Source organism: Plecotus auritus, assembly GCF_963455305.1.
Source record: "Plecotus auritus genome assembly, chromosome: 6".
NCBI lineage: Eukaryota > Metazoa > Chordata > Mammalia > Chiroptera > Vespertilionidae > Plecotus > Plecotus auritus.
Genome location: NC_137773.1, coordinates 96,245,665 through 96,259,049, shown reverse-complemented (window position 1 = coordinate 96,259,049; position 13,385 = coordinate 96,245,665). Strand labels below are relative to the sequence as shown.

At 51.2% G+C, this 13,385-nt stretch overlaps 1 protein-coding gene across 8 annotated transcripts in view; it reads right to left on the bottom strand.

Annotated features, from left to right (window-relative positions):
- The window catches only part of MYO9B (myosin IXB), an 86,939-nt gene extending 73,579 nt beyond the window's left edge, over positions 1-13,360 (bottom strand). For all 8 annotated transcript variants that reach the window (XM_080676972.1, XM_080676971.1, XM_080676973.1 and 5 more), the window contains exon 1: positions 13,256-13,360. The gene's annotated coding sequence lies outside the window, so the exon portion shown is untranslated. The remainder of the gene's footprint in view (positions 1-13,255) is intronic.
- Positions 13,361-13,385: the final 25 nt, after the last annotated feature.

The window sequence follows — 13,385 nt, the reverse complement described above, 5'->3', positions numbered from 1 at the left end:
GACTCCCTCCTCCCCAAGATCAATTCCTTCCCCTGGAGTTTACTTCATCTCAGCCCCCCATCCCTCCTCACTGAGGGTCAGCCTATCAACCTGCAAGCCCAATGATCACAGCCATGTCTCGGCAAAGCCTTTCCCAGTCTACATCTTTCCTGGCTTCTCCTCTTGGACAAAATCTCCCCTGCCAGCTCTCCAAGATGAAGACTTGGTCCCACAGGCCTTGGTTACATCCCCACAATATACTGGGACAGCAAGAAACTGCCCTGAAACTCAGGGATTCTGAAACAATAGGGTACCCCAAATTCCAATGAGGACGACCAAGTCAGGAAGAGCCCCCCAAAATTCACTCAAGAAAACTGCTCAGAATGTATCTGCTTATAGAACCCACAACCCCAGTCTTCTATGGAGAACATCAGATAGATGCCCAGCCAGTCCTCCTAAGACCGCCAAGGTTATGAGCATCAAGGACAGACAGAGGAGACATGATGATTAAATTCAACGGGGTTTCCAGGATGGGTCCTCGACTAGAAAAAGAACACAAATGGAAGAATCGGGGACATCCGATAAGGTCAGGAGGTTGGTTAATAGCAGTGTATCAATGTCCATTTCTTAACTGTACAAATGTGCCTGATAATGTAAGATGATCACAGTAGGGGAGGGTGTGGAAAGAAGACAGGGAACTCTCAGTACGGTCTTTGCAACTTTTCTGTAAATCTATAATGACTCCAACAGAAAAAGTTCATTTTCAAAAAATGCATTTGTTTCTGAAGACATTGCAGAAAAAGATAAAATGCAGCCAATGTTGGCAACAGTGAATGTGTCTTGGAGTAAGAGGCATAAATATGTGTGGGTCAGGTGCGTGGCTCACTGTGTGCCACCTAAGCATGACTGAGGATACAAGATGAACCAAACTTGGCTCAAAGCCCAGTGAGAGAAACTGATATGCAAACAAATGTGAGAGAGTAAAACCACAAAGACGCACATGCATGAACACTCATATGAATACACCCGCACTCATGCACTCACACAGAACACACGTGCATGTTCACATGCACATATATGAAAGCACACAAATAAACATGGACACGTGTGCACAGCACTTTCATATGCACACACATGTGTGCGCGTGCGTGCACAGAGCCAGGGCTTTAGGCAGAGATGACATGTCTGTGACTTGCACTCGTGGAGACATGGCTGATAGGCACCACAATTTCCGGAAGTGTGAACCAGCTCACAGGCTGGGGGCTTTGGACTGTCTCACACTCAAGCTGCCTGGATGCAGGTGGTGGAGAGGTCACATGAAGAGCCTTTCTCCTTCCAGCAGACACCAACCTAAGCAAGAAGCCATCAGAGGCGAGTGACGTGATCCTGCTCCTGCGGCCTTCACCACCTGCCCTGATGAGGGTCCGGCCGAGGCCTGGATGGGCTGAGGGCCACACGACCTGAGGCACTCAGGGCCACCCACATCCTCCAGGGAAAACTGATCATCAGGCGCTTCGGAGCCCCGCTGTGAACAAAGGCCTATAGGAGACATTTGCAGCTCTGGGGCCCTTGGTGGGGGTAGCAGGAGACCCTGTGCTCAGAGGCTGGAGATTGGGGGGCGGGGGGGGGGCATTAAAGAACTAGTTGATGCATGCCCCACCCCAGGGCAGGAGGAAGCAGATAAGGCTTGCTCCAGGTAGCTGCTGATAGACAGGGCTGCAGGGAGGGGGAAAAGCCTACGAAAAGGGGTGGGGCCAAAACCAGCTGAGGCCGCTCGTCCACCAAAGGGTCCACCTGACTGCCCTGCTGCAGTTATGCCTCTAGCCATTGTCAGAACCCACCCAGGCCCACCATGTCTGCATCCTGGGAAATGCCTCTGCCAGACCTCTCTGGTGGCCCTTACCTGCTTAGTCCGGCCTCACCTGGCCCTTCTCTCCTCCCAGAGCAGCCCCCTTTTCCCACTTTCCCAGGGATTTTAGGGGGAGGACCCTCCAGCAAACAGCTCACATTGCCTTAAAGCCAGAGACACTAATAAATCCTTTTCCAGCCTGGGTAGAGCCCAGTCACCTCCTTGCTTCCACGCAGCCTAAAGCCAGCCTTCCCCATTCCCACCTGCCCCTCAGTCTATTGCCACCACCCACACCATAGAACCATTGCCTCTTCCCTCAGAAGATGCCACCAAGCTCCCACTAGTCACACCTGCTGCCAGCAGCCTCTCCCAGACCTGCTCACTTGCTGTGCAGCCAGCATCACCTATACCTGCCCTAGTGTAGGGATCCCTCCTGCCCTGGCCCCAGGCTCTGTTCCCAGGACACTGACTGCACTGCACCCCCTCAGGGACTGTGCTCATGTCCAAGGACACCTGCCCCACCCCCAGCCCACCACATCCAGGCTGCCCTGCTTGTAACATCCAAAAGGCTAGTTCTCTGCTCCTCTCACCAAGCACATCATATATGCTGTCACCATGTCCCCAGAACTGCTGTCTCTTCTCATCAGCTGGCCAGAAGGTCTTCCCATGGAGCCCCTGGACGCATAGGTCTAGATGTGGGTGTCCCAGCACAAAGCCCCTTGGGGGCATCCCAAAGCTGGTCCTCAGAGCCCCTGGTCGGTAGGCCCCATACAGCACAGCCACTCTTACGTCTCCACACTGGCTGAATGGCACACTGTGGCCACTCCCAACCCAGCCCAAGGCCAGGCTCTGAGGCCAGACCTTGCAGGGTCTCTCCAGCCCAACCATGGAGAAGCTGCCCAGAACCCCCTGGCCCACAGGAGGGCATAACTTTCCCCAGTGAGCCAGACCATTCACCTACCCCTGGACCCTGCCCACTGCTTTGCACACCCAAATCCCAGATGGAGGTCTGCCCCACCCTATTGCTTCCTTGTGGTGCCATCCTTAACCTCAGGTTGGCATTCATTCAAATCCCTCTGCCAGGTCTCAGGCAATAATGTTCCTGGTGCAAAATCTCAGGACGCACCTTCTGGCCCAGCATCCCTCATTCCACAGGTGGCACCATTTTACCTATAACAATCCACTGATCAGACCCTCCCTGGGCACAAAAGAGCATCTTGTTCCTCATATTACTTGGACTGCCAGGCTGGATTTTTAAAAAAATTATGTCTATTGAATAGCTGTTTTTCTATTTTTGTAAATTGCTCATGTCTATTGCCCATTTTTCCCCACTGAAGCATACTATTGCTTACTGTTTTAGAGGAGCTCTGTGTATAGGAAGGCTATTAAACTCTTTGCCATGTCTGATGAAACTAATTCATATCAATTTACTTTTGAATATGGTGTTTTTTGAGACAAATATTACATTTTTCAGGCTGTCAGACCTGTGGTTTATTATTATTTTTATGTCTACTGCCCATTCCTTTCCCAAATCTGGTTAACATAGGACTATACCTTCCCCTCCCTTTCCAGATTTATTCTTTTTGTTAATCTTTACCCAAGGATATTTTTTTCTCATTGATTTTTAGAGAATGGAAGAAAGGGAGCGTGAGAGAAAGCGTGAGGGAAATTGAGAAACAACTATGTGAGAGAGACACATCAATTGGTTGCCTCCCACACAGGCCCTGATGGGGGATTGAACCTGTTACCCAGGCATATGCCCTTGACTGGGGATCGACCCGGAGACCTTTCCATGCACAGGTTGACACTCTAACCACTGAGAAACACCAGCCAGGGCCCAGATTTATTCTTTGCATTTAAGCCTTTATCCATCTGGAAATTATTCCAAAAGGTGTCTGAATTTCCTAGGGCTGCTGTAACAAAGTACTACAAATTAGGGGACTTAAAACAACACAACTGATTGTCTCACAGTTCTGAAAAAGTCCAGCAGGGCTGGCTCTTAATGGAGGCTCTGAGGGAGAATTCATCCCAGGCCTTTCTCCCACCTTCTGGTGGCTGCCACCAACACTTGGTGTTCCTTGGCTTGTAGATGCTTCATTCTCATATCTTTCTCCATCATCACGTGGTGCACTTCTCTGTGTCCTTGCCTCTTCTTATATAGACACCAATTATTAGATTCAGTATGAATTCATCTTGAGATATTTACATCTGCAAAGACCTTATTTCCAATCAAGGCCACATTCTGAGGTTCTGGGTGGACATGAGTTTTGGGGACATCAATCAACGCAGTAAAGTGTGGGAGAGTAAATGGGGATCCAAATGATTTTCTCTAGAGAGTGAAGTGATTGCTTTAATGCTTTTTATTAAATAATCCTTCTTCCTCTGACCAGGAGCCCCCCTTGTTTGTTAAATATCCCATATAAGTTATTTGACACACGTGAGTCTGCCTCTGGGCTGCTGATGTCTGCGTGGTGCCATGCTGTTTTGATGATCACAGCTTCAGAGCCATGACAATTCATGGATGAATCATTATTAACTAATTGTCATTAAACATTGACATCTCTGTTGGGGGGGGTTTCTTTGGCTTCCAAGCATGCCTTCCTCATTGAGTCTTAACAGAGTCTGAGACCTGGAAATCCCTCATGCTATGGCTTAAGGTCCTTGTCACAAGTGGATGTGAAACATGTGCCTCAAGAATCCCCGGACTGAAAGGAAGCAGGTCTGGGGCTGAGGAACTGGAGGTGGCAGGTCCTGGGGGTGGAGGGTGATGGAGGTGAGACACAGCTTGGAAAGCGGCAATCGCAGGCTGCAGCCATGTGTCAGGGGCAGCAGGTCCTAAAAACCCATGTGTCCGTCCTTCATCCAAACCATCTCACCAAATCTCCCTAAGTTAAAACGCCCATTCTATCCTCCAACTAATACTCATAGAAGTGCATACAATGTGAAAAGAAGCAAAACATACTCCCACATGGATGGAATCTATCTCCCCAGGACTCAGGGGAGAACTATGAGAGGACCAAAAGGTGGGAATGAAATGCTCATCAGAGGATGAAGGATAAGCAAAATGTGGTCCAGCCACACAGTGGAATATTAATCAGCCATAAAAAGGAATGAAGCACGAATACATGCTGCAATATGAACTTCGAAAACATGCGGAGTGAAAGAGGCCAGACACAAAAGGCCACATGGTATACGATCACATTTATATGAAAAATCCCGAACAGGCAAATCCATAGAGACTGAAAACAGATTAGTGGTTGTCAGGGGGTCGGGGAGGGGAGATGGGAGTGACAAACTAATGGGGATGGGGTTTCCTTAAGGGGTGATGTAAATGTCTTGGAACTAGAGATGATGGTTGTATAACACTGTGTCTGCACTAAATGTTATTAGTAGTGAATTTTGTTATGCATTTTACCACAATAAATAACTGCTACTGTGAAAAATTAAGGCTTTGCAAACGCCACACTAGTATACTTTCTGCACTCTGAGAAGACATGACCCTCAATTCAGGGCCTTTTTCTCATGCTCTTAGGGAAAGGAGACGCAGGGAAGAAGGGGAGGCAACCACAAATTCGGCCCCAGGGGTGGATGAGTGGGCAAATGTGAATGAGCTCAAGGCCTGGCCAAGGCTTTATGCATGAAAAAGCAAGGTTCTGCCTATAGGTTTGGCGAACAATCTGGAATTTACTGGAAAATAAGGCAGACGGGGCCTCCAGAAAGTGTAGTGGAGCAGCTTCGTTTATATAAGGCCATAATTTGCAGCCACATGTTTATCGGATGAAATCATTCTCAAGCTAAGAGGAGGCTGGCATGACTGTAGAATCATGTAGGAGGTACCACTTAGAACACACAGCATTTCCACATTTCCATGCGGGTGTCCTTGATTTTTTTAGTTAGAAATGATCATGCGCCCTAACCGGTTTGGCTCCGTGGATGGAGCGTTGGACTGCGGACTGAAGGGTCCAGGGTTCGATACCGGTCAAGGGCACATGCCTGGGTTGTGGGCTCGATCCCCAGTAGGGAGTGTGCAGGAGGCAGCCAATCAATGATTCTCATCATTGATGTTTCTATCTCTCCCTCTCCCTTCCTCTCTGAAATCAATAAAAATGTATTAAAAAAAAAAGAAAATAAATGATCATGTGAAGTTATTGGGAAGATGGATGCTGAGAAACAGCTACAAAACAAGTGTGTTTCTCAGTCAGGCAGCTCAGAGCTGGAGGACAACTTAGGGTTTAGATTGGGGTGATGCAATGCGGCCACAGCCATGGGAACACCTGGAACCCCCAAAGCTGTAAGAGGCAAGGGTCTCCCAGGGAGGCTTTGGAGGGAGCCATGGCCCTGCTGACACCTTGATTTTGCACTTCTGGCCTCTAAAGCTGTGAGAATAAATTTCTATTGTTTAAGTTGCTTGTTTTGGGGTACCAGCTTATGGCAACCCTGGGACACAAATCCAGGTCCCCAGTGCTGAGGGTACTAGACACGCCAAGTACAGACACCCTCTCATAACTGTTGCCTGAGTGTGTCCCTTTCTTCCCTAAGACAAACCCCTCAGGCTTTCCAGTCTGGCCCAACCGGTCTGACCCCTGGAGAAAGCCCCTCCCCCAGGCATGAGCTAGGGCAGCCACCTCCTCCAGCAATTCCATTCATCTGCCCCTAAAGACCCATCCTTCCCCCAGGGGTTTGTAGCTACATCCTTCAACCTGTCCTGTCAACAAATGTTTCTCCAGTCCCTCCACCTAGCCAGGCCAGTTGGGCACAAGAGAGAGAATGCGAAGGTGTCTTGGCCTTCAGGAACCTTGACCACAAACCAATCCAGGAGCAGAGGCATTTCTAACCAGATGTGATATGTGGCACACCCAGGGCCACCCAAGGAGATGGTGGGAGACATTTTTGGTCCTCCCCATAGAGGGAAGGGGTGGTGTGACTGGCACCTGGTGGGTGAAGGCCAGGCACACTGCTCAGCACCCTACAGTGCACAGTACGGCCCCCACCGCAGAGAATGATCCAGGCCCAGATATTAGAGGTGCTTTGGTGAGGACAACTGACCAGGGTGGTTATTTTGGAACAGGAAGCAGGGAAGTGCTTAGAACAGACAGTTGCTGAGGCCTGTGCAGTGACAGACAGGGGCGGACTGGCCTAGTGCTTGGGGATGGCGGCCCAGTGAGGGTGGTGAGCTCCAAGGGCAGAGGCAGCCTCAGAACAAGGGGACCAGTGTGACCGACAGAATGAGGCTGGAGGGGGAGGGGCCAGGGTTGAGGAGGTCAGATCCTACCCAGTAGCCTGGTGAATGTGGGATGGAGTTGAAATTTTCATGCAAGTTTGATGGGGAGCCCCAGCTGGTTGGGCACAGGGAGCACCAGGGCACGAATGACACAGGAAGGGGTTTGCCAACCAGCATGTGACAGCTGGACTACCATGGGGGAGGGGAGAGAAGAGGGTTCCCCATTGGGTGGCTCCTATAGCAGTGTGTGGCGAGACTGATGGTAGCCGAGCCAGGCACTTGGGACGCAGGTAGGTTCTGGTTACAGGGGGACAGGGACGACAGACCTTTGAGGCTCTGTAGGAGGCTGGGCTCTGGGTCTTTTACAGGTGACTGGTGGGCTCATAAAGACATGGAAGGCCGCCGGGGAAGAGGGTCTGGATGGGCAGAGGAGACCCCTTTGGGATCTCCAAATCACATAGTCCACCTGTCATCACACTCAGGTGGAAAGCCACCTTGAGAACCTCCTGTGGGCAGAGCTACAGTGACAACACATAAAAGCCCTGCTTCGGACCACGGCTCGGCAGCCCTGGAGAAGGAGGAAGTCTTACTCTGCTCTAAGGTCCACAGGACCCCACTCTCCCCCCCAACCTGGGACATGTCCCCATGGATCCCCTGTTGAAAGTATGGGGACACTCTCTGCCTCACTAGTTGCAATGTGGGATTTGGGCAACAACAACCATGGAGTGGTTTATCTCATACCTGGAACTAAATAGCTGCTCAATTAACACTGGTTGCTTCTGAGCTCTTAGCAGATGAGATATTTCACAAAAGCCACTTGTTGCCTCCCACCAAGAGCCCCTGTTCCAGTTTCTTCAATAACCCCTACTTGGGCTCCATTTTAGAACATTCCCACCATCACAAAGAGATCCTGAACCCTTTAGCCATAGCCCCATTGTCCTAACAAGACCCCCACATCCATCCCTCTTTTCCATTCTTGACTTTGCCCACCCTGGCAGCATGGGGTACTCTCTGGCCCAGAGTCACCCCCTCCCATCTGTCTGTGACCCCCAGTCTCATGGTCTTCACATGAGCAAGGCCTCCTTCTCATAGCTACGAAGCACACCTCCTGCCCAGTTTCTGACACAAAGATCTGGTTCCACTTTCAGACCCAATGATACCTTCTATCACCTAGGTGGCAGATGGTCCAGGTTTTTGACCTGTTAATAACATCTTTGGTTATAGCCACCAAACAGCTCCCTTCCCAGCCTATCCATGTGCTGCCATGGAGGCAGAGTAAAGGTGATCCTTTAGGCTGGCCACAGGTTTGGCAATACTCAGGACAGAGACCACAGTATGTCCTGATTATAAACCTTGGCTGGAACCCTGGTGGGCGCGCGCGCGCGCACACACACACACACACACACACACACACACACACACACGGCCTCCCAGGTCTGGCTCCAAATATGCCCCTTGCAGAGTCTGAGATACACTCTTTCCCAAGCCGGGTCCTTGCCTCTTTATAGTCACCCCAAGTGTAAGGAAGGACATGTACGAGATCTGGAAAATTCCCTAACAGGGAGCTGCCAAAGTTGATGTGACCAACCTGCCCACCACCCCTAAAATGTTTACTTAAATGAGTGAGACAAAACAAAATGTACTCACTCTCTATTGGTCCAACTATTTGTCCGAAACCCTTTACTAAATAAAAATAAAACTGGCCCCTTACCCAGTGTTATGGGCTGAATTGTGTGTCTCCGCCTGCTCCCCCTATTTATTATGTTGAAGTCCTAAACTCCAACATCTCTGAATGTGACTGTTTTTGGAGACAGAGTCTTTATTATTTACTTATTTATTTATCCTCACCTGAAGATATATATTTTTATTGCCTTTTTTTTTTTTTTTTAAAGAGAGAGAAGAAGGAAGGGGAAGAGAAAGAAAACGAACTATTGATGTGAGAGAAACACATTGATTGGCTGCCTCCCGCATATGCCCTGACCAGGGCTGGGATAAACCTGCAACCCAGGTACATGCTCTTGACCCAGAATCGAACACCCAACCCTTTGGTGTGCAGGTCGACACTCTAACCACTGAGCAACACTGGCCATGTCTGGGGTACTTTTTTATGGCAGCTGCAGGAAACTCGCACAGCCAGCAGTGACAGCAGTGAAAAGCTCATTCTCACACATACAGACCCATGAAGCAGGGCAGAGCTGGGATATAAATGAATGAGTCAGACCAGGTCAGCTTATTCATCACTCTGACTAATCCACAGGCCAAATGCTTGAATCACTACTTTATTTATCATTGGGATCCGGCGAGGAAAGAAAGTCTCGACGAGGAAATGAGTAGAACCCAAACTCATCCCTGAATTTCTGAGACATGCCTACTCTCTGAGGCCCTTTCTGGGTCAAAATGAAAACTGGAGGTGAAGTGATGGGGCTCTGTGTAGTGGCCGGCAGCAGGCTGGCTCTTCAGGGGCCTGGCAGTGCTCAGACAGAACCCTTTGTTCTGCGAATCCCTCTATCCAGGAGGACAGAGAGAAGGGCCTGTCTTGCTCTGTGGGGAAGCCGAGCAGGGGCTGCCTGGCACAGTTGGTTGGGGACTTGGAGACATACAAAGGGCTGGTGGGTGGGGAAGAAGGGGAGGAGGGACATCGCCCACAAGGGCTCGGGAAGGCCCCAGAACGTGCATTTCCTCGCATGGAGTTACAGCAGCAATGTCACAGTTGGAGAACAAGCAGAGAAGCATGCACTAGGCGCAAAAGTTAGACAATTTGTCTAACATTTTTTTGTCTTAAAGATGGACTGGCATCTGGAGACAAGAGGGCAAACATGAGAACATAATGTAGCTTCAAGAGCCACCTTGATCCGGGATCACCTCCAAAGTAGCTCTTGAAAAGAGAATCAAATACCTCTAATCTCAGAAGAAAAGCAACAATTTGTGCCAAGGCAAGGACGGTTCCTGCAGAAATCCAGGTCAGTGGTAAGACAAAGAAGGGAAAGACAATGGCATGGCTGTCTGGGCGAATGCAGACAGCCTCCGCTCATCTCCTGTTCCTCCTCTGCTGTCTATTCTTGATGTGTGCTGTCCAACTCCCCCTTGGTCCATTCCCAGTGGTGCCTCCTTTTTATCGAGTCTCCAGATTAAGAACTGTCTGGATGGCAGAATTCAGTTGCTGACCTCTTTTCCCCACTCCTGCTCTTGACAGCAGCTCACAAGGAGCTCAACTTACCCCAAAGATCCACTGAGGCGATGGTGGGCCTGGGGCAGGAGCCAGATTTTACTATAGAGCAGAGGTTCTTACTGTTGGCAATTCTGCCCTCAAGGGACACACAGTATGTCTGGAGGCATTTTTGGTTTGAGGGTGCTATTGGCATCTGGTGGGTGGAAGCCAGGGATGCTGCTCAATATTCTAAATTTATGGGACCCCCTCCCCTGATCCCCCAGCAAAGAATGACCCAGTCCCAAATGTGAATGTTGCTGCAGTTGAGTAACTCTGCTCTAGAGATTTGGTCCTCACCCATTTGAGGTTACTCATGATCCTTGTTGTTTCTAAATCACCCAGGGAGCCATCTCTGAAGTCACCACCTCCCTGAGCCTCAGTATCCATCCTGGGAAACAGGAACCAGGCCCTCCTTGCAGAACAAAAGAGTTGGGTACGAAAGTGTCTATCACAGAAGGGTAGAGCTGCACAGGGACCTGCTTGTGCAAATCCGCCTTCCAGGTTTCATTTCACACCTCCATATCTTTCAAGGCTTGGCTTGAGCCCAGCCAGGTCTTCTGGAGAAATTGCAGGAATTCCCAAGCCCTGAAGCTTGCACTAGTCATTCCTCATTCTATTCCCATGACTTCTTGGGCTAGCTCTGTTGCTGAACTGACTGCCACTCAACTCCACTATTCCTGTTGGGGTGAGGGGGTGTGGGGGCACGAGGGCTTATCTCTGTGCCCTGGAACCAGCCCCCAGCACAATTAGCCCTTGCTTAAGTGAACACTGGGTCCACCCAAGACACACAACTTCGAGGAGATGAGGAGAGGGAAGTGGCAAGTTAACAAGCCCCTATTGGGGATGGAGAATGAATCCTACAGCTGAACAAATGGGAGATTCCTATATCTCACCTGTTTCTTGGAGTCATAGGCCTGGACCAGAGGGAGGGTCTCACCCAGCAATTTCCAGCCACAGGATGCAGCTAGAGCTTTGCGAACAAGTGTGGTGTGCAAAGCATGTTGGGCACTGCAAACTTTCCATTTGAAACATGAAAGTGCAGTTTTTTTAAAAAAATGATTTTTGGATATAAATTGTAGAATGGAAGGCCAAACCACTGCAGCAGGGAGGGGATCACCAGTGTGTGTGTGTGTGTGGGGGGGGGGGGGGCTGCATAAAATCCAAGGGGGCTATGTGCTGGACACACCAAGATTATCAGGAGGGGTTGGGTTTCAAAGTTGAGAAATGCTGACTGAGGTCAATTCATTCATTTTGCATCTGAAGAAACAAAGAGACTTGATGGAGGTGAGAACCCCCAACACAAGACCCTCCAAGAGAGCCTACCTGACCATGCTCCTAGTGCAGAGAGGAGAAACAGCCAGGGCCATGCAACCAGAAGATTCTGGTCCTCTTTATTGGGGCTGTTCTGGCCAGGGAAAGTCCATGCTCAATGTCTGCAGAAGGCATGACTGGGCTCTGAATGAATATCCTGGAGCCACCTTTCTTAAGGACCAGAACATTCTGGAAGTGAAGGGGGTACTATCTTTCTGTGGTCCTCTTGACATTCAAGCTATCCAGATTTATCTCCTGTATGAGCTATAAACCCCAGCTCCCCAGCCCTCTAGCAGATCCCAGACAAGGTTCACCAGTCAGGAAAGGGGAGAGATTAATGCTGATCAAAACTGCCCCATGCAAGGCCCTTGCCAGAATCGGGCCCATCAGATGGTGAAACAACTTTCCAGCTGCCCTTGTCACCTCCCACTGCTCCTGGATGGCTTAAGAGCCTGGAGACCCCTAGACCTGAACACAGCAAAGTAGGAGCTGGGACCCTCCAACTGCAGGGCACAATGTCTCTACCTCAGACAAAGAGTGCAGGACAGGCTTTCCCTTTGAGACCCCTGGCCTACAGGCATACAGAAGAGAAATAGGGCACACTGGCTGCCTCTGGGGCTGAGCTCACAGCCGCTGGAGGACAGATTTCCTGTATGTCGTTTTACCCATTTAAGTCCAAGGATGCAACTGCGAGGTGGTGACAGCCTAGCACACAGGGAGCGTGCACATGCACTCCCTCCCCTCTGAAACCCAGTTCCGGTCCCAAGGAGGGCCCAGAGTCTGCTTCCTTGCTCCCGGGGACACCCTACCTTCCCCTACCCCCCAGGGCTTCAGCCAGCCAAGTCTTAGCAAAAGAGTTGTGTGGTTTTCCAGTCCGGAATCCTGGTCCAGAGAGCCCTGGGACTCACCCAGGGTCACCCAGCGGCTGGGGGTGAAACTGAGAAGATGAATCAAGAGAAGCTCCCCGCTCCCCCCACCAATGTCTACCGGCTGCATCCCAACATCTGAATGGGGTCACTCTATAGTCCTTCCTTCCCCTCTTCCCCAGGCCCTCCCTGCACAGGCCCCTCAGTTCTTGCCATAGTTTCTACCCTCTTTTGCTCCCTTCCTTCGCCCATGTTCCTCTTCCCAATTGAGCGGGCCACCGCACCAGTGGGTTCAGAACCTCTTGCATTTATGAACACCCACTGAGTCCCAGGCGCCGCCCTGCCTCAGGCACCATTCTTCCACCCCTCCAACCGCGGACAGACGCCCCCAGGCTGTCCTGCACCCCTTCCCCCCGATCGCACCCAAGCTGTCCCGCCCCCACCAGCCTTGCCCCTTTTCCCCAGCGTGGGCCCCTCAACACCGCCTCCTTGCCTCTGCCCCTCCCAAACCCGTTTCCTGCGACCCCTCAACTACCACTTAAGCCACGTCCTCTTCAGAGAAGCTGCTCAAAGCCACAAGACCTACCACCCCCACTCGCCCACAAACTCCTCTACAAGGTCCATCCCACCAACTTTCTTCTGTTTCATCCAGCTCGCGCGCCGTCTCCGGCAACCCCTCCACGACCCCCAAGCTTCGTTCCCGCCCCCCACTCCACCCCTGCCTTCACACACCCCCATTACCCCTCAGCTCCGTCCCTACACTGCAGCCCGCCGACGCGAGCTTCGACATTGAGCTCCCACCCGCGGTCGGAAGCACTCACCTGGGCCTCAGCCGCTGCGCGCCGCCGGTCCCGGGCCGGGTCCCCGGCCAGCCCTCCCGCCCGCCCGCCCAACAATCCTCCGGCCGCTCCGCTCCGCCCCGCCGCGCCCGCCGCTCCCCTGCGCGCTCCC